This window comes from Myotis lucifugus, unplaced genomic scaffold, assembly GCF_000147115.1.
Source record: "Myotis lucifugus unplaced genomic scaffold, Myoluc2.0 scaffold_167, whole genome shotgun sequence".
NCBI lineage: Eukaryota > Metazoa > Chordata > Mammalia > Chiroptera > Vespertilionidae > Myotis > Myotis lucifugus.
The window spans coordinates 218723-244144 of record NW_005871215.1 but is presented as its reverse complement, the minus strand read 5'-3'; the positions used below and the strand labels follow the sequence as shown (position 1 = coordinate 244144).

Below are 25422 nucleotides of genomic sequence, written 5' to 3'. Positions count from 1 at the left end.
TTTTTTTAATAACTAGAAGGAGTCCATGCTACAATAATAAGTGTATAAGCCAGTAACAGTCATTTATCATTATCAAGTATTATCTACTGTACAGTGGTTGTATGTGCTATACTTTTACAGTCTGGCAGTGCAGTAGGTTTGTTTACAATAGCATCAACACAAACACGTGAATAATACATTACACTATGATGTTATAATGGCTATGACATCACTAGGTGATAGGAATTTTTTAGCTCCATTATAGTGTTATGGGATCACAGTTGTATATACCATCTGTTGTTGACTGAAATGTTATGCAGCACGTGACCATAGTCCTTTGGTTTCTTTTTTCATGATGGCTTTCTCTAGCTTTGGTATAAGGGCAACACTGACTTCATAGAAGGAATTGCATGGTGTTTCCCACTCTTTTCTAAAATAGTTTCCAAAGGATTGTTATTACTTCTTTAACTATGTGATAGTATTCATCAGTGAAGCTCTATGGACCTGCACATTTCATTGTGGGAAGATTTTTAATAACGAATTTAGTTTTCTCCTTTGTTATAATTCTATTCAGATTTTTATTTTTTTTCTTGAATTTTGATACATTTTGTGTGTGTCTAGGAATTTAGTCCATTTCATATGTATAATTTGTTGATATACAGTTCATATTTTTAAAGTAGTCTTTTAAGTTACTTTGAGCTTGGTAATGATGGTTCCTCTTTTATTCTTATGTTGGTAATTTGTCCCTTTTGTCTTATTTTCTAGGTAAATCTGGCTAAGAGTTTGTTATTTTTTTCAAATAAGTATTTTTTATTTCATTGCCTTTTTTCTATTTTTCTATTCTGTTTCATTGATTTCCACCCTGATATTATTTTTTTCTTTTTTTCTGCTTGCTTGGGCTTAGTATACTACTCACCCCTTCACCCCCTATTTTCCTATGGTGGAAGCTAAGATTACTGATTTGAGACCTTTTTTCTTTTCTGATATAAGTGTTTAAAGCTGTAAATATCTCTCAAAGTGCTTTAACTGCATTTTATGAATTTGGATAGGCTCTTTTTGTGTTTATTCAATTCAAATATATTTTAAAAAATTTCCAGGTGATTTCTTTGATCCATGGAGTATTTTGAAGTGTGTTGTTAAATTTATATTTCTTTCTGTTGTGAAGTGCTAATTCCATGTAATCAGATTACATACTTTTAATGATTTTGATGGTTTTTTTAATGCCTAAACTTTATTTTTTTAACCCCCCCCCCCCATGTTCTCATCCCCCTGTTGTCCATGTCCATTGGTTTGGCTCATATGCATGCATACAGGTCCTTTGATTGATCTCTTCCCTTTACCTCCACTCTCCCCTACTTTCCCTCTGGGGATTGATAGTCTAATCGCTGTTTCTCTATCTTTGGATCTGTCCCTGTTCATCAGTCTATGTAGTTTTCTATATTTCACAAATGAGTGAGATCATGTGGTATTTATCTTTCTCTGACTGGCTAATTTTACTTAGCATAATGCTCTCCAGTTCCATCCATGCTGTTGCAAATGGCAAGAGTTCCTTCTTTTTTACCGCAGTGTAGTATTCCATTGTGTAGATGTACCACAGTTTTTTAATCCACTCATCTGCTGATGGGCACTTAGGCTGTTTCCAAATCTTAGCTATGGTGAATTGTGCTGCTATGAACATAGGGGTGCATATATCTTTTCTGATTGGCGTTTCTGGTTTCTTGGGATATATTCCTAGAAGTGGGATCACTGGGTCAAATGGGAGTTCCATTTTTAGTTTTTTGAGGAAACTCCGTACTGTTTTCCACAGTGGCTGCACTAGTCTGCATTCCCACCAGCAGTGCAGAAGGGTTCCTTTTTCTCCACATCCTCTCCAACACTTGTTGTTTGAATGATTTTGATGTTTTTAAATTTATTGAGATTAGTTTTGTGGCCTAGCACATGGTGTATCATGGAGGATGTTCCATGTGTGTTTGAAAAGAATGTATATTCTGCAGTTTTGGCATATAGTCTTTCTTTAAGTCAATTTCATTGGTAGTTTTGGTCAAGTCCTCTATTTCCTTGCAGAGACAGGTTGAATCATATATGAGTGTTTATTCCATTAATGCTGGCAACATGGGGAGAGCAATCAGTCACCCTGGAAATTCTGCTCTGACCCCCCCTCACCAGTTGGCTCATTATATACACATGAGGGAAAAGATAGGTACATGCAGCTGTGAGCTGCAAGTGTAACGTGGAAAGGGGAGGGTAGGGGCTGCAGTCTGGCCTTGAGCTCCAAGTCCAATAACAAGGTGACTAATCTATGATGTTACAAACAGCTCTCCTGTTCCTGGGACTGGAGAATAGTCAGTGTTCTTGAGGCAAACTCCTGGAGTGGGTCACGGTCTGGGCATAGCAACCAAATCAAAGCATGTCATGTTCCTGGTCTGTTCTCAAAATGTATTTCTTTTCTAAGTAATGGACCCATCGAGGCATCTTATCTTTTTACAGCCTTATTTCAGGCTCCAGTTTCCCAGGGTCTGTAAGAAAACTTCTTATCTAGAGTTAATAAGGTGAATAATTATTAAACAACTGTGGCTCTATCCTGATTATGTGCCCTTTCTCACTATCAGGAGGAGAGAGAGAAACACATTGATTTGTTGTTCTGAGGCTGGATAGTTAGAAGCTAGGAAAATTTCTTAGCAAGTGGAACAGGAAAACTGAGACAGATAGTTAAACAGCCAGTCAATTTACAGCCATCTAATAACTCCTATCTTCCCTAAACCAAGGACACTTACCTGTAAATGGCTTACATTTCTCTCCAACCAGAGGATAAATATCTTAAATCACCTTACTTAGGGAGATAGCAGAAATCCAACTAGTGCTATTTGTGCCAACCACACCCAAGGACAGATGAAGTTAAGGGAGTAAATCTCATTTTGGCACATCAGCATAAAATTGATGATGATTCTATTGAGATCCTCCCTAGGACTTACCATACTTTAAAACCTCTTGAAATGTAGGTCCCAGCATGTGTTCTCCCTTCCAGGAGCACATCCATGTCTTTTCCTCCTGTCCTTCTTCCCCCACAGGCGTGCAACTCCTAAACTTGAGGGGTCCCCACAAGACTTGCAATCAGGGGAGCAGTGGGCAGTGGCTGCTGATTCTGGGCTGTCCCCAAGGCCCGCTTTTCTCTGATTTCTCAGTGAACTAAAGTAGCCCAGCCTAGACTCCTTTCTTTCCTATAACTTTTCTAGAGAGCCAAAGCAGTCCTGCCTAGGCTCTCTCCTATTAATTCTTCTAATAAATGTCTCAAAATCGCTGGACTTGTGTTGTGAAATCTTTCTTGCACGAAGTTAAGAACCCACCACACTGCAAGCCAGCTCAAGGCAGACCTGCTAAGGGCCAGGACCCCTTTCCATTAACAGTTCCACTTATTTATGCATTCATTGGTTGATTCTTATATGTACCCTGACCGGGAATCAAACCCTCAATTTTGGCATATCAGATTGAAGCTCTGATCAGTTGAGCTAACCAGCCAGGGTTCCATGCTTATATTACTCACTAGAGGCCCAGTGCACAAAATATACACTGGTAGGGTCCTTAGTGGCTGGCGGCAGCTGGCCAGGTACTCCCTCCCTTCCCCCAGCCTCCTGCCGCTGCTGGGGCCTCCCTCCCTTAGCCCGTCATCTGTTGCTGCTAGCTGGGGCATCCCTCCCTTCCCTTGGCTGGCCCTGCCCCCTGGTCAAACTCCCGGAAGAACTCCTGGTCAAGGGGACAATTTGCATACTACACTTTTATTATATAGGATAGCCCTTTGAACAAAATTAGAACTTTATTAGCCACTCCAAATGTATTTGTTGAGTTGAACTTCCCAATTTTCCTCAAGCATCACATTATAAGGCATTTGGGTTGGGGAATTCCAAGCGCTGTGTGATTTCTTGCTTTCCGTATCCTTTTCATAAGTGGGAGAAACTGCTTACCATTCATTCAGCAAGTGGCAGTACTAAGAATGTCCAACTAACAGTTTAGGCCCGATCCCTTGGAGGCCTAAGCCTTTAGTCGGACATCCTCCAAGGGCTCCCAGGCTGTTAGAAGGATGTCTGACTGCAAGCTTAGGTCTGATCCTCTGGGGAGTGGGCCTAAGTCAACAGGTGGACATCCCCAAGGGGTCCTGGACTGCAAATGGGCGCAGGCCGGGCTGAGGGACCCCCTCCACCCAGTGCACAAATTTTTGTGCACCGGGCCTCTAGTCCTATATAATATCCTAATATGCAAATCGACCGAACAGCAGAATGACCGGTTGTGGTCAGCCCTGATTCTGACACTTATAACTGTGTGATAAAGCCAATTATTTAACTTCTCTCTGCTTCAGTTTTTCCACCCATAAGATGGGGAAAATGGTACTATTGCCTCAGAAGGATCATGTTATGTACTACTTTTTATAATCAGGGCAAAAAAATGTAGCTGCCCGAACAACAGCAAGATGCCTTTCACCTGTATGAAAAGTATGGTCACTGGTGCATGCAGCGTCTCGGATTGCGAGAGGGATGTCTGACTGCTGGTTTAGGCCTGACATCCCCCAAGGGGTCCCGGATTGTGAGAGGACACAGGCTGGGCTGAGTGACTTCCCCGCCCCCCATGCATGAATTTTGTGCACCGGGCCTCTAGTATAAAATAAATACTCGGAAGCAATCACAGGGAAGGCAGAAACTTATGGAGCAGAAAGAAGGGCAGAAGCTATTCTTTATGTTTACTTTTAGAGTAATTATAAACTGAAAATATTTTTATGATTGTTCAGACTGTAGGGTTTTAGGTGTGACTCTGATCTTGATTTGTGGATTAATTGAAAATATTTAAGAAGGTATTTTTCAGTTTGGCATAATTACATGAGCAAAGTTGTGAAGGCAAGAATAAGCAGCATATGTATGAGGAACTGTAAAGCAAATCTAATTGGCTCTAGCAAAGGGATCCTATGGGCCAGCAAAATGAAATGTTTTAATTCGTATTGGGAGTTTGGCTAATGCAGGACTTTGAGTTTGGCTGAGAAATTACTGTGATGGAAAGTGTACAGAAAAGATTGCCCTGGTAGATATTTGTAGGCTATGTAAGGATGAAGAAAGACCACTGGGACACTATTTAGAGAGTGCTGTTAAAATAAACCATGTGTAAAATATTTGAGGCTGAATTAGAAGATGATGACCTAGAAATGGAGAGGAATGGTTGGAATTGGCAGATAGATGAAGAATCAACAGGATTAATAATTTATTACTAACAGGAATTTGTGGGTGAGTTATTTGCTAATAAATAAGGGGAGGATAGTGGCAGTTGATCTTTTTTTTAAATGAGGCATATAGAAAATTTGATGCTAATTAGCTTAATTCTTGTTATGTTGAGCTTCCTTTGTAGGTGAGACATGTGAGTAGAATGGGAGTTATGAGCTGGGAGAGAGGTTAGGAACGTGGGTATAAATTTGAATGTCATTCAGATGTAATAAATGAAACTGTGAGAGAGGCAACTTGACTTCTCATACAGAGATGGAGCAGCAGACCACAGAGATTTCTCATGGTGAGGGAGAAAGGGAGCAATTAAGGGATGTGAGAAAGGTCAGTGAGATAGGACGTGATCATGGTGTTGTAGATGGTAAGAGAGATTATTTCAAAGAGGTTCATAAGGTGATTGTGTGCAAAGTCCATCATTAACTTTTCTGTATGTTTACTAATGTTTAGTATAGTTTAGTAAACATAGTAAATTACTAATGAAAGGTAATTATAAATTATTCTCTTAATTATTAGATTAATCCAGTTTGAAATATTTAAAGTGATATAGGTTCCCCCTCATCCTAAAGTAGAGCATTCCTATGAAAGCTGAAATGGTGTAAAGCGAAGAAGCAGTCAATCACCTTAGGACACATCTTGCTAATGGGTGCACAAAATAAATCCAAATAAAGCACAGATGTTCACACAGTCAAATCTATGGCATCTTGATGCCGAGGTACTGAGTGTAGTTGCTTGCGAAGGGGCTTGGCAGTACCATTCTCACTGCCTCTATAACTGTTCACCTCACTGCAAAACAAACGCTGAAACTTTCACTTTTTGCCTTTTTTGTAAAAGGGAAAATCCTCTTAGGATTTCTTTCCATTAGAGAAAACACATAACAATGTAGGGTTTTCTTAAAAGCAAAGTGCTATAAAGCAATTGTTTGAAAAGTGGGGGATATCTGCATTATCTGTTGTTTAATTGGTAAGAAATAATGACATCAAATTACTTTTATAGTTTATAAGCCATGCATCAGTATTCCCATATAAAGGGATTGCCAACGTTACAAATTTTGCCCCAGATTACAAAAGTAGCCTCTTTTTGCATCATTTAAAAATACTTACAATTTTAGCTCAAGTGAAGGGAATAGTGTATTTTATATTTACAGTTAGTAAAGTGCTTTTGTCTATCTGATATTGTGACATTTTTTTAAAGGGTGATTTTTTTTTTGCCCTTAGTTTTCCAAATAGATTGTTGTATATGTTCATACCATCTCAACACTGTGGTTTTGTTCTTTCCTAGTAGCTAAACCAGTTTTACTATATCTCTTCGGTAAAAATATTCAGGACACATACAAAAATCAACCACATAAGTGGAACAACAAATCAATGTTTCTCTCTCTTCCTCTCTCTAAAAATCAATAAAAAAATTTAAAAAGTATTTTTCAAGATAACATACTTTAAAAAGTCTTACCACAAGGTGTCATTGTAACCTATAAAAAGAATTTCCATGTAAACATGTGCAACACCAATTTTTACATTTTCTTGTGTTTTTAAGTCCTTTTTTTGTTTTAGATTTTTTGTATTTTGCAATTATCTTAAGATATATTATGTATCTCTTGTGTTAAAAGAAAAAATAAAGTAGCTCATTTCTTCAGGTCTCATATTTTTGCAAAAACATGCTTTCCACCCACAAATTTCTTTTTTTTTTTTTAAATATATTTTATTGATTTTTTACAGAGAGGAAGGGAGAGAGATAGAGAGTTAGAAACATCGATGAGAGAGAAACATCGATCAGCTGCCTCCTGCACATCTCCCACTGGGGATGTGCCCGCAACCCAGGTACATGCCCTTGACCGGAATCGAACCTGGGACCTTTCAGTCCGCAGGCCGACGCTCTATCCACTGAGCCAAACCGGTTTCGGCCCACAAATTTCTTGAGTGTGTGCTATAGAAATGATTGTTTGAAGGAAAGAATGAGGAGTAAAAGCAGGTGGACATCTAAGGAACAAAATACTTATTTTATGTCTTCGTTCTGGACAGAACCAGCTTTAGTGTTTACCCCTTGCTGATAAAATTCCTGTGGGAGAAAGGTAGCTATTTAGAGTGTTTTACATTAATAGTATTTGTATTTACCAAGATGCTTTTGCAAAGGTCCTGTGTTTTTTTTGTTGTTGTTGTTTTTTTTTTAAATATATTTTATTGATTTTTTACAGAGAGGAAGGGAGAGAGATAGAGTTAGAATCTAAGGAACAAAATACTTATTTTATGTCTTCGTTCTGGACAGAACCAGCTTTAGTGTTTACCCCTTTGCTGATAAAATTCCTGCGGAATCGAACCTGGGACCTCCCAGTCCGCAGGCCGACGCTCTATCCACTGAGCCAAACCGGTTTCGGCATCTGTGCTTGAGTCTTTATTCATATGGAGGATTAGTGCTTGAAGTAATTGTAATCTATGAAACAGCCTTTCTTCTATTTTAACTGGATTCTATTTTACTTTTTAAAAACGGTCCTGGTTTCCCGGTTGGTCTTTTAACTAGTGACAACATTATAATGGTTTCTATCTTTTTTTGTTTTTTGAGGGATAGGGGTATCAGTATTAAACTAATAACTCCTGTTACTTCAGCCTCCAAATTCATTTCAAGACTGTTCCCTGTTGACTACCTGCTGCCACTATTTTAATTCAGGCCTTCATCATTACTTTCCTGGGCTTTTAATCTCTTTATCTCTACTTTTTTTTAAATTTAAATTCTTTATTGTTTATTGTTTAAAGTATTACATGAGTCTCCTTTTCCCCCCATTGACCTCTCCCCCGTCCCTCCCACTCCCCAGCACTTGCCCTCACCCCCCTACTGACTTGTATGCATACAGGTCCTTTGGTTGATCTCTTACCCCCTCACCCCCCGCCTTCCCTGATAGGTTAGACAGTCTGATGCTTCTATGACTCTGGTTCTATTTTTGTTCATCAGTTTATGTTGTTCATTATATTCCACAAATGAGTGAGATCATGTGATATTTATCTTTCTCTGACTGGCTTATTTCGCTTAGCATAATGCTCTCCAGTTCCATCCATGCTGTTGCAAATGATAAGAATTCCTTCTTTTTTACAGCAGTGTAGTATTCCATTCTATAGATGTACTACTCTACTTTTGATCTTCTTTTCTCTTTCTCTCTCACCCACTCCCCTTTCACTTCCCCAATCTATTTTCCTCACCTTGGATAACCTAGTTATTTTTCTGAGGTACAAATTCACCCTCACACTTAAAAATTTCATTGGTTCTCCTGAACCCCAGGATACACTCCAGTGTTCTGCACATTGCCTTCAAGACCCTTCCCTACCTCTATAGGCTGATCTGCTAACTCCACCCCACCCCCTACCTGCAGTATTCTTTTCCTTCCATGCCTTTGTACTTGATGTTTCTTCCCTGCGTCCCTTTCGTTGGATTACCTTCTTTGTGAAGTCTTCCCTGACAGCTTCTCTAGCAGAAATATTCCTCTCTTGTGTCCATATTACTTATAAACATATTACAATGCTTTTTAGTTTTAAAACTTTCTGAATTCATTTATCATTTTGAATAAGTAGTATATCCACATAGTAAAAATATTTTGAAGTATGAAAAATATTTCATGAATAGTACTTTTATTCTCGTTCAGTCAGCAATTGTTGGTTCACATGTATGTTTTACTGACCACTATGAACTGCTTGAGTTCCTGTACCCAAGAGAGAATATGTCCTTAATACTCTGATTATGGGCAGACTCTTCCTTGCTCTGAAGTCTGCTTGATGTGGTGGTCTGTGTATTTCTGAATCTGCTTCAGAGCCCTTCAGTAAATATGGTATAGTAGCCCCTCAATAAATACTTAATAATATTTGTATTTAGTTTTAAAATTAACCCTGAGAATGAATTGTATTTCTCTTCCTCTTCTGGCTCTGAAAATTTTATACTTTCTTTTTGGCATATTAAAGATGAAAAAAAGAATGCTATGTTAACTCCAGTAAAAATATCAAGTGAGCCCTGGCCTGTGTGGCTCAGAGGTTACAGTATTGGCCCAAGGACTGAAGTGTCTCAGTTTTGATTCGACTCAAGGGCACATCCCTGAGTTGTAGGTTCCATCACGGACCCTAGGGCCTATTCGGGAGGCAACCAATCTATGGTGTCTCTTTTATGTGTGTGTCCCTCTCCCTCCCACTTTGTCTAGACATCAATGGAAAAAATATTCTCTAGTGAGGATTAACCAAAAAAAAAAAATCAGGTGAACTTTTATCAAATTTTTAAAGTTTAACTTTTCAGACTAAGACACAAATCTCATGGTAATAAATATAAATCAGGATTTATTTAAAACACAGTCAACCTTCATTTTGTGTTAGGATCCACGTGGTAGCTTTTTCTATTTGAGGAGAAATATGGGACTGTGAGCAAAGAATATGCTACAATTTACACAGAGATATTAAGTGTTCATAAATCTTTTGGAAAGTCCTCATGTTATATGTAATAGAGCCTACACTAAGAAACATTACAATGAACTTGAAGTATGGTTTGAGCAAGAGTTGTCTTTGTTGTTCAGATCACAACTTTTCAGAGACTTTTATAATTTATTTTGAGGTTGACTGGTTACTATAGCCTACTTTTCAGAATTCTTTTGTGTGAATAAGCTGAGCGGAGGCAGACAGTGCAATTATAAGAATAGAATAACATTTTAATTCAGAGTGCTTAGTGTTTGATTGCTAACCATTTTAATACATATCTCCTTTCTTTCCTCTTTCCTTGCCCTCCTCTTTCTTTCTAAATCACAATTATGAGGCCTGGCACCTTACCAGGGCTTTGAAGGGTTGGCTCCCAGCTGCACTTCAGGTTTGGCGGGTTGTCAAGTTGTGACATTTTTTTTTTTTGTATACACGACATCCTGAGTGGCCATGCAAAGGCTGTTTGGGTGAGTAGTATAGGATTCTCTCTGGATTTTAAAGAAATTCATTTTTAATGTTTTGTTTATAAGTGAAAAAGCCTGATGTAGGTTCTCTTTAGACTTTTAATGTTGTTTTTATTTTTTAATTTATTTTTCAGTTTTTTTATTTCAAGAAAAAACAATTTTAAGTATAATGTTACATGCAATAAACCTTAATATTTCAAGAAAAACTATCTTAAATATAATACTATTACATGCAATAAACATTAATACCTCAAAAAAACGGTTTTAAATATGATAATGTTACATGCAATAAACACCAATTATTCAAGAAAAATGATCTTACATATAATAATATTATATGCAATAAACATTAATATTTCAAGAATGGAAGGATTTTAAGTATAATAGTTTTGTACTAAAAGTATGATATTACAAAAGTTGTAGGAAATAATAAAAATCTGCAAATACCAGGATTACTTCTATTATATTCTAGTATTTTTCCCCCCCTGGCTCTATTTTTGTTTATCAATTTATGTTGTTCATTATATTCCACAAATGAGTGAGATCATATGATATTTATCTTTCTCTGACTGACTTATTTCGCTTAGCATGATGCTCGCCAGGTCCATCCATACTGTTGCAAATGGTAAGAGTTCTTTCTTTTTTACTGCAGCGTAGTATTCCATTGTGTAGATGTACCACAGTTTTCTAATCCACTCATCTGCTGATGGGCACTTAGGCTTGTTTCCAAATCTTAGCTATTGTAAATTGTGCTGCTATGAACATAGGGGTGCATATATCCTTTCTGATGATTACTTGGGATATATTCCTAGAAGTGGGATTATTGGGTCCAATGGGAGTTCCATTTTTAATTTTTTGAGTAAACTCTATACTTTTGTGAATGATCCATGTGAGCTTGAGAAGAATGTATATTCTGCTGCATTGGGTGAAATCCTATATAATAAAAGCATAATACGCTAAGTGTCCAGTCAGCCGTTCAATCAATCAAAGCGTAATATGCTAATGATATGCTAAGGCAGCTCAACTGCTCATTATGACATGCACTGACCACCAAGGGGCAGATTCTCCAACCAGTAGGTTACCTTGCTGCTGGGGTCCGGCCAGTCAGGACTGAGCAAGATGGGCCAGACATGCTCTGGAGCCTTCCTGTGGTCCCTCCCCAGCTGGCCAACCTCCCGCATCCCTCCCCTGCCCTGAACGTGCATTGGTTGGATCCCTCAGTCTGGCCTGCACCCTTTCGCAATCTGGGACCCCTCGGGATGTTGGAGAGCTGGTTTTGGCCCAATCCCACAGGCCAGACTGAGGGACCCCACTGGTGCATGAATTTGTGAACCAGGTCTCTAGTGTTCCATAAATGTCTACCAAATTCATCCGATCCAGTGTGTCCTTTAAAGTCTCTGTTTCCTTGTTAAGTTTTTGTCTGGAAGATCTGTCCAGGGAAGTCAGAAGGGAGTTAAAACCCCTAATATGACTGTATTGTTGTCAATCTCTCTGTTAAAGTCCTCTAGAAGTTTTTTTATACATTTAGGTGCATCTGTATTGGTTGCATGAATGTTTACCAGGGTTATATCCTCTTGTTGGATCGATCCCTTTAGTATTATGTAGTGACCTTTGTTGTCTCTTGTGAAGGCCTTCATTTTAGTCTATTTTGTCAGATATGAATATTGCTACTCCAGCTTTTTTTCTTTTCCACTTGAGTGGAAAATTTTTTTCCATCCCTTCACTGTCATCCTGTGTGTGTCTTTTGTTTTGAGGTGGGTCTTTTGTAGAGAGCATATAGTTGGGTCATGTTTTTGTATCCATTCAGCTACCCTACGACTTTTGATTGGAGCATTTAATTCATTTACATTTAGAGTTATTATTGAGAGGTACTTATTTATAGCCTTTTTAATTCTGTATAGTTAGGTTTCTCTCTGTTTCTTCTTCTCAGCAATCCCTTACAATCCCTTTAGCATTTCTTGTAATGCTGGCTTGGTGGTGATGAACTCCTTTAGCCTTTTTTTTTTTTTTTTTGTCTGGGAAGCTCTTTATTTGACTGTCTATTTTGAATGATAGCCTTGCTGGATATAGTAATCTTGGTCTCAGAGCCTTGCATTCCATTACCATGAGTACTTCATGCCATTCCCTTCTGGCCTGTAGAGATTCTGATAAGAATTCAGGCGTCAACCTTATGAGAACTGCTTTGTAGGAAACAGTTTTCTTTTCTCTTGTTACCTTTAAGATTTTCTCTTTGTCTTTAATTTTTGGCATTTTAATTATGATGTGTCTGGGCACAGGTCTGTTTGGGTTCTTCTTGTTTGGGGTTCTCTTTGCCTCTTGAACTTGTGTGACTTTTTCCTTTACTAGGTTAGGGAAGTTTTCTATCATTATTTCTTTAAACACCTTCTCTATTCCTTTCTCCCTTTTTGCCTCTTCTGGCACACCTGCTATTCTAATATTTTTATGTTTCACATTGTCCCACAGCTCCCTTAAGCTGTCCTCCTGTTTTTTGTTTTTTTTCTTAAAGTATTACAAAGAGTATTACATGTGTCTCCTTTTTTCTCCCCCTTGACATTCCCCCGGTTTCCCCCACCCCCCAGTGTCTTGTGTCCATTAGTTATTCTCATATGCATGCATGTAAGTCCTTTGGTTGATATCCTACTCCCCCCAACCCTCCCTAGGGTTCCCACTGTAGTTTGACATTCTGCTCAATGCTGCTCTGCCTCTGTATCCATTTTTGTTTATCAGTCTATAATGTTTCTTATCAAACATAAATGAGTGAGTTCATATGGTATTTTTCTCAGCTTCCCAGGGGCCGTCTCAGTCTCACAGGGGCCATCTCAGCCTCACAGGGGCCGTCCCCGCCTTACAGGGGCCGTCCCAGCCTCACGGGGGCTGCCTCAACCTCACGGGGGCCGTTTCAACCTCACCAGCGCCGTTTCAACCCCACCAGGGCTGTTGCAGGCTCACTGGGGCTGTCTCAACCTCATCAGGGCCGTCTCAACCTCACCGGGGCTGATTCAGCCTCACCAGGGCCGTTTCAACCCCACCGGGGCCGTTGCAACCCTACCGGGGCCATTGCAACCCCACCGGGGCTATCTCAACCTCACCCGGGCTGTCTCAGCCTCACCGCGGCTGTTACAGCCTCACCGGGGCCGATTCAACCTCACTGGGGCTGTTTCAACCCCACCAGGGCCGTCTTGACCTCACTGGAGCCGTCTCTACCTCACCAGTTCCGATTCAATCTCACCGGGGCCGTCTCAGCCTCACATGGGCCGTCTCAACCTCACATGGGCCGTTTCAACCCCACCGGGGCTTTTTCAACCTCACTGGGGCGTCTCAACCCCACCGGGGCTGTCCCAGCCTCACCGGGGCCGCCTCAGCCTCACCGGGGTCGTCCCATCCTCACGGGGGCCGTCTCAGCAACACGAAGTTTGGCATTCTGTTCTTTGTTGGGCGGCTCCTTGCTGGACAAAATCTCCAGGCGTTCCTGGTGGTTGAATATCTGGTATGCTCGCTTGGGTTTCGTTTTCTACCAAGTGCACAGACTGCCTGTCATCCGTCTCCCAGCGTCCCATGTGAGACTGTATCTGGTGGGCCTGCCTGTGCATTTGTTGGTACAGTGGTTCCATGTCGCTGGCCCAGCCATGTCCAGCTCCAGCTTCCTACGAACCTGATTCTGCTTCTTAATTGTGTCTCTTATGTATGCAAGGAGTTGAAATCTGCATTCTGCTGGGCTGGGCTGCAAAAGCGCCGGTGGTTCTCTTTGTGCCACTAGCACAGCTTGGTTGGGGATGTAATTTGAGTAGGGCAGGGTACCCGGGAATCACCAGGCCGGGGCCAAGGGCAATGGCATCTCTGCGTCAATTCGCCTCTCCGCGACTCAGCGACTCACGTCCCCGAGTGCCGGCGAGCAGTTCCGCGAGACAGCCACTCTCGCTCTCTGGGTTGTTGCAAGGCTGTCCCGCTTCTCCCTGGAGGGGTCTGGGACCTTAGGATCCTGCCCCAAACATGCTCAGTGGATTTGAGAGTTCTCATCCCCTTCTGATGGAAAGAAACTGCGCATCCAGTTGCAGCCAGCCTGGCACGTGATTCCGTACCTCCGTTCTTGGAGCCTCTGCACAACCTACTCAGTCTCAATACTCTTCTTTCTTTCCTTCCAGTTGTAGAGCTTCCACTGGGCCAGCTTTCTCATGGTTCTGAATGACAACTGTTTCTTTTATAGTTGGTAGTCTCGATGTTGTTGTGGGAGGCAGCACGCACAGGTCTGTACCTTACGCCGCCATCTTGGTTCTCCTCCTGTTTTTTTTTAATTGTTTTTTTTTCTTTCGGTTCTCTAATTGAGTGATATTTTCAATTCTGTCTTCTAATTCATTGATTCAATCTTCAGCTTCTCCTAATCTGCTGTGTATTCCTTCCAATGTGTTCTTTATTTGTGTGATGTCATTCTTTATCTCAGACTGTTCTTTTTTCATAGTTACTATATCTTTTTTTCATACTGTTGAGCATTTTTACCATCATTACTCTGAACTCTGTTTCAGATAAATTTTTTATCTCTGCTTCATTTATCTCTTCTTTTGGAGAATTTTCTAGTTCTTTCATTTGGGAGTTATTTCTTTATTTCCTCATTTTGGTTGTCTGTTTGGGTTTGTGATTATGTATTAGGTAGATCCTCTACACCTTTCAATCTCTATCTAGTGCAGGACAGTGTTAAAGGCTCTTTCTGACTAATTGGATCAGGCAAAGACTCAAAGCCTCTAGAGATCACCTGTCTACAGACTAATAGGATTCTGACTTGATTTGCCCCTAGGCAATCATCCTCGGGTGTGGTGAGAGTTTTTTCAACAGGGTGTGACAGTTGTTTCTGCCTGGAGGCTGATTGTTGCTTTTAATCTCTTAAGTGGCCTCAGGGCAAGGTGTTTTCCAATAGGGCAAGGCAGATGTCTACGTTAGAAAGATGTCCTCCACTCTGTGAGGGAATGACTCAGCCCAGGAAACTTGGGGTGTCTGCCTTCTGAGCTCTATCCCCCAAGTCTCCAGTCCTGGGTTCTGCTCTCACAGCTCCAGTCTACTTCACCCTCCCTCTGCCAGAGCACAAGGTGGGTGGCTCCACAGGGAATTTTTGTGCTTTGGCCCTTCAAGAGGGTGCCTGAACTTTCAGCTGCCACTCCATGGCAGACAGCACCCCATTGCTTTTCACAGTTAGATGGAATGTGGGTACCCTTCTCAGATTTGGTGCTCTCTGCTGGGGAGCCCAGCTTCAGGAATAGTTCACAGAATTCTCAGTGGCATCCCCCCACACTTGAGATATTTCTCCAGGATTTCAGTTGCCGTCTGTAGGTGCCCGGCCAGCCCTTTTGTGCCTCCACCCTTCCTACTAGTCTGTATGCAGTCTCCACCTTCAGTCCTTGGGTATCCAGGTTTTCTCCTGTGAGTTTTCTGTTGATTATTCAGGAAGCCTTTCCACATTTCAGTTGTAATTATAGCTTGTTCCTGGGAGCATGTCTGTGCAGTATCCTCCTACTCTGCTGCCCCATAATGGTTTTTAATACACAAACTAGTGGCCCGGTACACGAAATTCGTGCACGGGGTGGGTGTTCCTCAGCCTGGCCTGCACCCTCTCCAATCTTGGACCCCTCAGGGGATGTCTGACTTCCTGTGCGATCGGGCCTAAACCGGCAGTTGGACATCCCTCTCACAATCCGGGACCACTGGCTCCTAACTGCTCACCTGCCTGCCTGATCGCCCCTAACCACTCTGCCTGCCGGCCTGCTCACCCTAAACTGCCCCCCTCCCCCCCTGCCGGCCTGATCTCCCCCAACTGCTCCACCTTCTGGCCTGATTGCCCCCAACTGCACTCCCCCTGCTGGCCTGATCACCCCCAACTGCACCCCCCACTGGCCTGCTCTCCCCGAACTGCCCTCCCCTCCTGGCCTGATTACCACTAACTGTTTCTGCCTCGACCCCACCACCATGGCTTTGTCCGGAAGGACGTCCAGAAGGTCTCCCGGTCTAAGTAGCATATTACCCTTTTATTAGTAGAGATAATCCCTGTGTTCATGGAATTTACAATCTTATATTGATACATCATTACAAATATAAATGTAATATTGAAAACATGGTAAATGCCATGGAGGAGGCAAAGTCAGGGAGGCTAATCATGGGTCAGGATATCTGGGTTTAAATCTTTAATGTTGTTCTTAAAAACAATATTCACTTTGGGGGCATGTAGTAGTTAAAGCATTGTTTTGAAATGTTCAAAGGCCTAGCATGTGTTTTTTAATGGAATGTGTTTTGGAAGCTTTCCCCTGAGTGTTAGCAGCTGTACTTTAAGTATATTTTGAGTTGTCATTTTGGGGGGCAGACCACTGTATAAAAAAACAGTTCCTGTGCAAAAGAAAATGTCATATGTAGGTCTGTAGAGCTGGGACTAGTCAAAAGAAGTAGTAGGAAGGACATGTGGGTGTAGTTATGTGATAGTAAATTGTGATAGAAATTTTGGTTTTGGGTAAAATTCATTATGAAAAAATAGGCTGAAGAGCGAAAGGGAGTATATTAGTTACGTATGGCTACTGTAACAAATTACGACATACTTGTGGCTTAAAATAACAAAAATTTATTCTCTCAATTTGAAGATTAGAAGTCTGAAATCCAGGGCTGCACTCCCACCAAAGGCTCTAGGTAGAATCTTTTCCTTCTTTTAGCTTCTTGTGGATCCAGGCATTCCTTGGCTTGTGGCCACATCCATCTGATTTCTACCTTACTGGTCACATTACCTCCTCTTTAGTCTCAAAACACCCTCTGCCTCTCTCTTAAAAGGATACATATGATTGTATTTAGGGTCCACCTAGGATAAAATCCTCCTTTTAAGAGCATTAATTTAGTCACTGTTTGGGGCCATAGAAGGTAATATTCATGGGCTACAGAGGCGGGGAAGTGATATATATCTTTTGGTGGGTTAGCATAGCCCAATACAGTCTGGAAGCCTCAGTTACTGAGTATGGATAACAAAAATGAGTTGTGTCTAAAGTACGTTAGAATGGTAAAGGTATTCATTTAATAATTTTGAGCTAATATGTGCCTGTGTTTGTTTTAGGCACTGGGATTATAAAGATGAATAAAACATGTCCCTTGCCTTGGAGGAAGTTGCACTGAATGTATTACATATACTAAAATACAAGATAGAAGACAGAATAATTACCTGCCTGTTTGGGAAAACCTGGAAGTTCTTCATGAAGAAAGTAATGCATTCCTGAGCTGGGTTTTGAAGGCTGACTAGGAATGTACTAGAGCAGAGTGCAGAGGAATGGAAAAAGCCAGGAAATTATTATTAGCAAAGACATGAAAGTGGATAACAGCAGTGTGTGCTCAGGAAGCTACCAGTAGTCAGTGTACAGAGATAAATTTTAGATTATTTTTTTCCTTTCTAACATACAAATAGCTATCTCACATTTTTTTTTTCTGTTTCTTTTTTACTTTTTTTTGTTTCTTTTTTACTTTTTAAAATTTACATTTTTAAAATTTAAATTCTTTATTGTTTAAAAGGATTACATAAGGCTCCTTTTTCCCTCATTGACCACTCTCCAGCTGCCCCCACCCTGTCTGTGTCCATTGGTTATGCTCATATGCATGCATACAAATCCTTTGGTTGATCTCTTACCCTTCACCACCTGCCTTCCTTCATAGGTTGGACAGTCTGTTTATGCTTCTATGACTCTGGTTCTATTTTTGTTCATCAGTTTATGTTGCTCATTATATTCCATAAATGAGTGAGATCATGTGATATTTATCTTTCTCTGACTGGCTTATTTTGCTTAGTATAATGCTCTCCAGTTCCATCCATGCTGTTGCAAATGGTAAGAATTCCTTCTTTTTTACTGCAGCATAGTATTCCATTGTGTAGATGTACCACAGTTTTCTAATCCACTCATCTGCTGATAGGCTCTTAGGCTGTTTCCAAATCTTAGCTATTGTAAATTGTGCTGCTGTGAAGATAGGGGTGCATACATCCTTTCTGATTGGTGTTTCTCTTTTCTTGGGATATATTCCTAGAAGTGGGATTACTAGGCCAAATGAAGTTCCTTTTTTAATTTTTTGAGGAAATGCCAACATGTTTTCCACAGCGGCTGCACTAGTCTGCATTCCCACCAGAAGTGCAAGAGGGTTCCTTTTTTCCACATCCTCTCCAGCACTTGTCATTTGTTGATTTGTTGATGATAGCCATTCTGACAGGTGTGAGATGGTACCTCATTGTTGTTTTGATTTGCATCTCTCAGATGATTAGTGACTTTGAGGGTATTTTTCTGTGTCTCTTGGCCTTCTGTATGTCTTCTTTTGAACAGTTTCTATTTAGGTCCTTTGCCCATTTTTTGATTGGATTGTTTATCTTCTTTTTGTTAAGTTGTATGAGTCCCCTATAAATGTTGGAGATTAAACCCTTATCGGTGATAACATTGGCAAATATGTTCTCCCATGCAGTGGGCTTTCTTGTTGTTTGGTTGATGGTTTCCTTTGCTGTGCAGAAGGTTTTTATTTTGATGTAGTCCCATTTGTTTATTTTCTCCTTAGTCTCCATTGCCCTAGGAGCTGGATCGGTAAAGATATTGCTACAACAAATGTCTGCTATTTTGCTGCCTATAGCTTCTTCTAGACTTTTTATGGTTTCCTGTCTTATGTTTAAGTCCTTTATCCATTTTGAGCTTATTTTTGTGTATGGTGTAAATTGGTGGTCTAGTTTCATGTTTTTCCATGTATCTGACCAATTTTCCCAGCACCATTTATTGAAGAGACTGTCTTGACATCTTTGTATGCTCTTGCCTCCTTTGTCAAATATTAATTGAGCATAATGGCTTGGGTTGAACTCTGGGCTCTCTGTTCTGTTCCATTGTTCTATAAGTCTGTTCTTGTGTCATACCAGGCAGTTTTGAGGACAGTGGCTATGTAGTATAGCTTGATATCTGGTATTGTGATCCCTTCAACTTTGTTCTTCTTTCCCAAGATTGCTGCAGCTATTTGGGTTTTTTTTTTTATTCCAGATGAATTTTTGGAGAGTTTGTTCCAGGTCTGTAAAATATGCTATTGGTATTTTAATGGGTATTGCATTGAAGTTATAGATTGCTTTGGGTAGTATGGACATTTTAATGATGTTGATTCTACCAATCCATGAACACGGTATATTCTTCTATTTGTTTATGTCTTCCTCTATCTCTTTTATCAGCGTCCTGTAATTTTCTGAGTACAGGTCCTTTTTCTATTTGGTTAAATTTATTCCTAGGTATCTTAATATTTTTGTTGCAATGGTGAATGGGATTGTCTTTTTAGTTTCTCTTTCTGAGAGTTCATTATTAGTGTATAAAAAAGCCATAGATTTTTGGGTGTTAATTTTGTATCCTGCTACATTGCTGAATTCATTTATTAGTTCTAGTAGTTTTTTGATGAAGTCTTTAGGGTTTTCTATATACAACATTACGTCATCTGCAAGTAATGACAGTTTTACTTCTTTTTTTCCAATTTGGATGCCTTTTATTTCTTCTACTTGTCTGTTCACTATGGCTAGCACTTCCAGTACTATGTCAAACAGGAGTGGTGAAAATGGGCATCCTTGTCTTGTTCCTGTTCTTAGGGAAAATGATTTTAGTTTTTGCCCATTGAGTATGATGTTGGCTGTAGGTTTGTTATACAAGGCTTTTGTTATATTGAGGTATGATCCCTCTATTCCCAAGTTGCTGAGAGTTCTTATCAGGACAGGGTGTTGGATTTTGTCAAATGCCTTTTCTGCATCGATTGATATGATTGTGATTTTTATCTCTTAGTTTGTTTATGTGATGTATCACATTAATTGATTTGCAGATATTGTACCAGCCTTGCATCTCTGGAATAAATCCCACTTGGTCATGGTGTATGATCTTTCTAATGTAATGCTGGATCCAATTTACTAGAATTTTGTTGAGGATTTTAGCATCTATCTTCATCAGGGATATTGCTAAATCTCCAATTCTCTTTCTTTGTGGTGTCTTTATCTGGTTTTGGGATTGGGGTAATGCTGGCTTCATAGAAAGAGCTTGGAAGTGTACCTTCCTCTTGAATTTTTTGGAATAGTCTGGAAGGATGGATTTTAGTTCTTTGAATATTTGGTAAAACTCTCCTGTGAAGCCATATGGCCCAGGTTTTTTTTTGCTGGAAGCTTTTTTTTTTTTTTTTTTTTTAATATATTTTATTGATTTTTTACAGAGAGGAAGGGAGAGGGATAGAGAGTTAGAAACATCGATGAGAGAGAAACATCGATCAGCCGCCTCCTGCACACCCCCTACTGGGGATGTGCCCGCAACCAAGGTACATGCCCTTGACCGGAATCGAACCCGGGACCTTTCAGTCCGCAGGCTGACGCTCTATCCACTGAGCCAAACCGGTTTCGGCTTGCTGGAAGCTTTTTGATGACTGCTTCAGTTTACTCCTTAGTTATCGACCTGCTGAGATTTTTTGATTCTTCTTAATTGAGTTTTGGAAGTTTGTATTTTTCTAGGAATATGTCCATTTCCTCTAGGTTGTTTAGTTTGTTGGAGTAGAGTTGTTCATAGTATTTTTTTTCCAATCTTTTGTATTTTTGTGGGGTCTGTTGTTATTTCACCTCTTTCATTTCTGATTTTATTTGCTTCTTGGTGAGCCTGGCTAGAGGTTCATCAATCTTGTTTATCCCTTTAAAGAACCAGCTCTTGGTTTCATTGATCTTTTGTATTGTTTTTTTGTTCTCTATGCCATTTATTTTTACTCTGATCTCTATTGTCTTCTTCCTTCTGCTCACTCTGGGCTTTTCTTACTGCTCTCTAATTCTTTAAGTTGTAGAGTTAGATAATTTATTACCAGTTTTCCTTCCTTCCTTCCTTCCTTCCTTCCTTCCTTCCTTCCTTCCTTCCTTCCTTTCTCTCTCTCTCTCTCTCTCTCTCTCTCTCTCTCTCTCTCTCTCCTTCCTTCCTTCCTTCCTTCCTTCCTTCCTTCCTTCCTTTCTTTCTTTCTTTTTTTTTTTTTACGGTAGGCCTGTAATGCTTTGAACTTCACTCTCAGGAATGCTTTCACTATGTCCTATACATTTTGGACTGTGGTGTTTTCATTGTCATTTGTTTCCAGGATGTTTTTAATTTCTTCTTTGATATCTTTAGTAACCCAGTCATTGTTTAATAGCATGCTATTCATCCTCCAAGTGTTTGAATTATTTTGATTGTTTTTATTGTAGTTGATTTCTAATATTACGCCATTGTGGTCTGAGAAGATGCCTGATATGATTTCAATCTTCTTGAATTTGGAGAGACTTTGCCTGTAACCCAATATGTGGTCTATCTTGAAAATGTTCCATGTTCACTTGAGAAGAATGTATATTCTGTACCTTTGGGGTGAAATGTTCTGAAGGTGTCAGTTAAGTCTATCTGATATAGTGAGTCATTTAGGATTGTTGTTTCTTTGCTGATATTTTGCCTAGAGCATTTATCCAGTGATATCAGTGGGATATTAAAGTCCACTACAGAGAGAACCAAGATGGCAGCCTAAGGTATAAACCTGTATGTGCTGCCCCCCACAACCACATTAAAATTAAAACTAAAAGACAAAACAGGTATCACCCAGAACCACGGGAAAGCTGGCCGAGTGGAAGTTCTACAACTAGAAGGAAAGAAAAAAGCGCATTGTGACTGGGTAGGAGGTGCAGAGGCACCAAGAGCAGAGGTATGGAGGCGCATGCGAGGTGGTCTGCACCTGGGTGCACGGTTTTTTTTTCAATCGGAAGGGGATACAAGCTCCCAAATGCACTGTACTCATTTATGGCGAGACTCTGGGGACCCAGACGTCTGTAGGGAGAAACTGGACTGTCTTGTAGCGGGTCGGAAAGCGAGGGTGGCTTTCTCGCAGAGCTGCTCGCAGGGATCATTGTTACTGTGGGGGCGCAGGGTGGGGACACAGAGACGCCGAGACGCGAGGAGTCGCGGAGACGGCTGACGACAACCATTGCTGCTTGCTCCACCCCGGTGATTCTCTGAGACCCCACCCCACTCACTTTACATCCCCACCCAAGCAGGGCAAAGGAACCGCCTGCCCTTTTGCAGCTTAACTTAACAAACTGCAGCTGGGTCAGAGAGCTCCAAAACTTCCAAACCCGAAACGAAGAGGAGAACTCTGCTGATATTGCTGTAGTTCCTGCTGGATGGACTCACACAGTGGTTGATTTGGAGATCCAGGAGCCAGGGTACCCAGTGGTCAGATACCAGATTTCAACTCCTCACATCCATAAGGGACACACTCAAGAGGCAGACTCAGTGAGCACCAAAGCCCCACTGAAGCAAGTCCTACCCCATAAGGGTGTCTCCAGCACAGCAGTTCTTCCACAATAGACACAGCGGGTCCTTGCAGTCAGCCAAAATGCGGAGACAAAGAAACATGTCACAAATGAAAGAAATGGAGGAAAGCAAACTACTGGACATAGAGTTCAAAACCACAGGTATAAGGTCACTCAAGAATCTTCTACAAACCTCCGAGGAACGTTTAGTGAGACCTTCAAAGATCTTAATGAGAATGACAAAAAAAAAAAAAAAAAATGGAAAAGGACCAGTCAGAAATTAAACATACACTGACTGAAATTAAGAATAATATACAGAGATCCAACAGCAGACTTGAGGATCCCAAGAATCAAGTCGAAGATTTGAAATACGAGAAAGCAAAAAACACCCATTCTGAAAAGAAAAAGAAAAAAGAACCCAAAAATATGAAGATAGCGTAAGGAGCCTCTGGGACAACTTCAAACATACCAACATCCGAATTATGGGGGTGCCAGAAGAAGAGAGAGAGCAAGATATTGAAAACCTATTTGAAGAAATAATGACAGAAAACTTCCCCTACCTGGTGAAAGAAATCGACTTACAAGTCCAGGAAGCGCAGAGAACCCCAAACAGAAGGAATCCAAAGAGGACCACACCAAGACACATCATAATTAAAATGCCAAGGGCTAAAGACAAAGAGAGAATTTTAAAAGCAGCAAGAGAAAAACAGTCAGTTACCTACAAGGGAGTACCCATATGACTGTCAGCTGATTTCTCAACAGAAACCATGCAGGCCAGAAGGGAATGGCAAGAAATATTCAAAGTGATGAATAGCGAGAACCTACAACCAAGATTACTCTACCCAGCAAAGCTTTCATTCAGAATTGAAGGTCAGATAAAGAGCTTCACAGACAAGAAAAAGCTAAAGGACTTCATCACCACCAAACCAGGATTATATGAAATGCTGGAGGATATTCTTTAAGAAGAGGAAGAAGACGAAAAAGGTAAAGATAAAAATTATGAACAACAAAGTGACAACAAATAAATATCGATCAACAAGTGAATCTAAAAATTAAGTCAGAATAAACTGGTGAATATAATAGAAGCAGGGGCATAGAAAGGGAGTGGACTGACAATTCTCAGAGGGAATGTGGTTTGGGAGATGCAGGAAGAGATTGGACAAAAATCTTACACCTATGGATGAGGACAGTGGTGGGGGGTAAGGGCATGGGGCAGGGTGGGAACCAGGTGGAGGGGAGCTCTGAGGGGAAAAAAGAGGAACAACTGTAATAATCTGAACAATAATAATTTATTTAAAAAAATAAAGTCCGCTATTATGATTGTATTGCTGTCGATCTCTGCCTTGATATCTTCCAGAAGTTTTTTTTATGTATTTGGGTGCTCCTGTATTGGGTGCATATATGTTTACCAGAATTATATACCGTTGTTTTGATCCCTTTAGTATTATGAAGCGGCCTTCCTTATCTCTTGTTATGGCCTTCACTCTATTTTGTCATATATAAGTACTAGAGGCCCAGTGCACAAAAATTTGTGCACTCGGGGGTGGGGGTGTCCCTCAGCCCAGCCTGTTCCCTCTTGCAGTCTGGGACCCCTCGGGGGTGACCACTTGCTGGCTTAGGCCTGCTCCCCGGGGTATTGGGCCTAAGGTGGCAATCAGACATCCCTCTGGCAGCCCGGCAGCCCTCGGATGTCCACTTGCCAGCGGGGAGCAGGCCTAAACTGCAGTCGGACATCCTTACCACTGCTGAGGAGGCAGGAGAGGCTCCTACCACTACCGCTGTACTGGCAGCCGTCAGCCTGGCTTGTATCTGAGCAGAGTTCCCCATGTGAGAGCGCCCTGACCACCAGAGGGCAGCTCCTGCATTGAGCATCTGCCCCCTGGTGGTCAGTGTGTGTCATAGTGAGCAGTCATTCCCAGTCTTTCTGCTGTTAGGGTCAGTTTGCATGGTACCCTTTTACTATATAGGATAGAGGCCTGGTGAACGGGTGGGGGTTGGCTGGTTTGCCCTGAAGGGTGTCCCGGATCAGGGTGGGGGTACTGCTTGGGTGCCTGGCCAGCCTGGGTGAGGGGATGATGGCTGTTTGCAGCTGGTCACACCCCCTTCAGGGTGGGGGTCCCCACTGGGGTGCCTGGCCAGCCTGGGTGAGGGGCTGAGTGCCATTTTCAGGCTGGTGGATGACTGAAGCTCCCAACCTCTCCTTTTTTTCTTTTTTTTTTATTCTGGGATTTATTTACCTTCTATAGCTGTCACTGGAGCTGAGAGCTGGCTCCAGCTCTGAGGCCTCCACTGCTGAAAGCAGGTATCTGGGGTTTGTTTAGCTTCTATAATTGCAACACTGTTGCAGCTCCAGCTCTGAGGCCTCTGCTGGCTGAAAGCAGGTATCTGGGGTTTGTTTAGCTTCTATAATTGCAACATTGTTGCTTAGAGTGCAGCTCAGAGCCTGGCCGCGCAGGCGGGGAACCTTGGCTTCCTCCATCACTGGAGCAAGCAAGCCTCCTGTTCGTTTCAGCTGCGTGACTGTTGGCCGCCATCTTGGTTGGCAGTTAATTTGCATATCTCCCTGATTAGCCAATGGGAAGTTTGTAGGAGGAACGGTTAATTAGCCTATTTGTCTTTTATTAGATAAGATTGTTACCATAGCTTTTTTTTCTTTTCCATTTGCCTGAAAGATATTTTTCCATCTCTCCACTTTCAATCTGTGTGAGTCTCTTGTTCTGCGGTGGGTCTCTTATAGACAGCATATATATGGTTCATGTTTTCTTATCCATTCAGCCACTTGATGTCTTTTGATTGGAGCATTTGGACCATGACGTTTAAAGTTATTATTGATAGCTACTTGTTTTTAGCCATTTTTATTTTTTGTCCCTGTGTTTCTTATTCCTTTTTTTTTCCTTCTTTTTACAGTAGTCCCTTTAGCATTTCTTCCATTGCTGGCTTGGTGGTGATAAACTCCCTTAGCCTTTTTTTTGTCTGTGAAG

General features: G+C 41.0%; 1 protein-coding gene across 2 annotated transcripts in view; it reads left to right on the top strand.

Moving 5' to 3' along the window:
• The window catches only part of CEP83 (centrosomal protein 83), a 133144-nt gene that overhangs the window by 16306 nt on the left and 91416 nt on the right, over positions 1–25422 (top strand). The gene's annotated exons all lie outside the window — the stretch shown is intronic.